This window comes from Nannospalax galili, unplaced genomic scaffold (assembly GCF_000622305.1).
Source record: "Nannospalax galili isolate Female #2095 unplaced genomic scaffold, S.galili_v1.0 scaffold161, whole genome shotgun sequence".
Lineage (NCBI taxonomy): Eukaryota > Metazoa > Chordata > Mammalia > Rodentia > Spalacidae > Nannospalax > Nannospalax galili.
The window spans coordinates 191,689-194,393 of NW_008348586.1; the positions used below are offsets into that span (position 1 = coordinate 191,689).

Consider the following 2,705-nt stretch of genomic DNA (forward strand, 5'->3'; position numbering starts at 1 on the left):
ATAAGTTTATACACACATATGATACCTTACATATTCACATGTGTGTATATATACATAGTATCAATTACTTTGTGTGGGGGGGCAGGCTGGAGGTCAATGGATGTGCACTTCAATTGCTCTCCACTTTATTTTTCTGAGACAGGAGCTCTCACTGCAGTCGAAGCTCACTGATTTAGCTAAATTGGCTGGCCAGAAAGGATCCTTCTGTCTCTGCCTCCCCAGAATAGTTGCCATGTGGGTGTAGGGGAACCCAGGTCTTCTGCAAGAGCAGCCAGTGCTCTTAACCCCTGAGCCATCTCTCCAGCCCCACCCCAAACTACTTCTTAATAACTCATTTATCACTGTAGATTATTCTATATTCCTTTTATGCAGTGATTCTTCCAAAGCATTTGTCTATTTCTTATATCCTCAATTCTCTTTCCTCTCACCTCAAAATAAATGGCCTCTTCTCAAATTTCCCAAAACTTAAACCCATTAACATAAGCTGCTTCAACCTCTCTGCCTTACATCTAAGTTACTCTGTGCCTTCCTAAGAGATGGAAGTGCTCCTGCTCTCGCCAAGACAACCCCTTCTCTTATGCTCTTGATCCCAAACCACCTCTTTTGTCATCTCCTTTCACTTGTATTTCCAAACTCTCTCCACTCTGGCCCCTTCCTCTCTACCTCGATACAGATCCCAGTTTCCTCCTGCCCAAAAGCATCCCCTCTATTCTCTACAGCTATTATCAGTTGCTCAGTTAAGTAAAGACACTTCAGTACTGAACAGTTTTAAGTAGTAGCTAATACGTACTCCTTTCTCTTTGTCAACATTCAGGCACATGAATCCTTTCAGTCTGGCATCTCTTGTAATCCAGACAAATGAGCAGCTTTAAGGTCTTCAGTGCCCTCCTACCCACAAAATCCATGCTATTTCCTAGCTCTTACCCTCCTCTGCCATTCCACTGTCTCTGCCATTGTGGATCTTCCTCTCTTTGAGAATTCCTCTCTCCTTGCTTGCTAAGGGACTACATTACACTGATTTTCTAACCTTTCTCACTGCTCTTTTTGGGTTTCTAGTTCAGATATTTCCTTAGCCAAGCCTTTAACTATCGGCTCTCTACTTTTTCTTAGCCATGATAACACAACTGATGTTTACATGGTTAGCGCACTCCCCTGGGCAGTAGGCTAGCTTCCTTTCAAATTCAACAAAAGCATTTTTGGGACCAGTGAGAAGGCACAGCATGTAAAGGCACTAGCTGCCAAAGCGTGACCACCTAAGTGCTATTCCTAGAAACCACATGGTGAAAGGAGAGAACTGACTCCCAAAAGGTGTCCTCTGACCTCCACATGTGTACTGCGGTACATCTGTGTGCACACACAGACACACATAGAGACTAAATAAATGTTTTTAAAAAAATTTACAGCCTGTGTATAAGAATGACAATAGTGGACAGGACAACCGGCTTTAACTTAGTTTTATAATACATCATTTGGAAACTTTGGTACTTTAAGTAGTTAGTAAAAAAAAGTTATTTGGGGACTGTAGCTCAGTAGCAAAGCACTTCTTTAGCACATGCAACACCCTGACTTCAATCCCTAGTAGAAAGCGAATGCTCCACTGAGCAGGTAAGATCGCTCAGTGAGTAACTGTACTTCTGAAAGTGGTTCATGAGCTTCTCTAGGGTAAGGGGGCTCTTTTTCCTTTCTTCCATGAGCTCTCCATTGGAAGAAAGCATTCCCTTAGATGCTAGCCTAGGCCTTCAAGAGGCCTACCTCTAAGCTCTTCCGTGGCCATCTTACTCTGCACAGCCTCCACTCACACCAGCTACGCAGGTGCCTCCTCCCAAGTCTGTTTCTTCTGCTCTGATCAGTCTTTGAGCTCTGGAGTCACTTGTGCAAGTCACCTGAGTGTTTTAGTAATATCTACGAACAGTTAAGCCCAAACTGAAACTATTTCCATACTATAAACATGCTTCCTCTTTTCAGCTTCCCTATTTTGATTGATAGCATTACCCAAACTTAAAACCTCAGAGCTACCTTGGGCTGCTTGAGACCCAACCTCTGGGAAGTCTTCTTCTGTAATATACTTGCATATCATCTTCACTTTGCTTCAGACTATCATTACTTTCCATCTGATCAACTGTTCATCCGTCTCTGGTCCCTCTCATCCACACCAGTCCTCTCACTGCTATCAAATAACGGTCTCTCTAAAACAAGGGTCACACACTTAGAAACCAACAGAATAATGTAAATGTGTGAAGCAATTCAGGTGTCTGCATATTAAATACATAAAGAAATCATTCACTTCCATAATGAAATATGTTCCCTCCCAGTTCTTAGGGCATGTGGTTCTCTTAGTCTAGCACTTAGCTAGTTTTGAGAGGGGCACTGGTACAGAAAACCATTCCTACTCTACACTGAACTAAAAACAACAGTAAGAGAGCAGTGCTAAATGGCAACAGACACTAAGTGGTCATACCAAAGGGGAGAAAACGGAGAATAGTGGAGACAAACCAAATCATACTGGTCTTTTTAAAAGGCAGCTTCTCAAGTCTCATCAAATACAGCCTCACAATGGCCAGGCTGGTGGCGCATGCCTTTAATCCCAGCACTCAGGAGGCAGAGGCAGGGGGATCTCTGTGAATTCGAGGCCAGCCTGGTCTCCATAGTGAATCCAGGACAGCTGGGGCTACAGGGAGACCTTGTCTCGAAAAGACCAGATAAAA

The 2,705-nt window shown here is 43.4% G+C and overlaps 1 protein-coding gene across 3 annotated transcripts in view; it reads right to left on the reverse strand.

Annotated features, from left to right (window-relative positions):
- Positions 1-2,705, reverse strand: part of Bloc1s2 (biogenesis of lysosomal organelles complex 1 subunit 2) — a 17,715-nt gene that overhangs the window by 13,827 nt on the left and 1,183 nt on the right. The window lies entirely within an intron of this gene.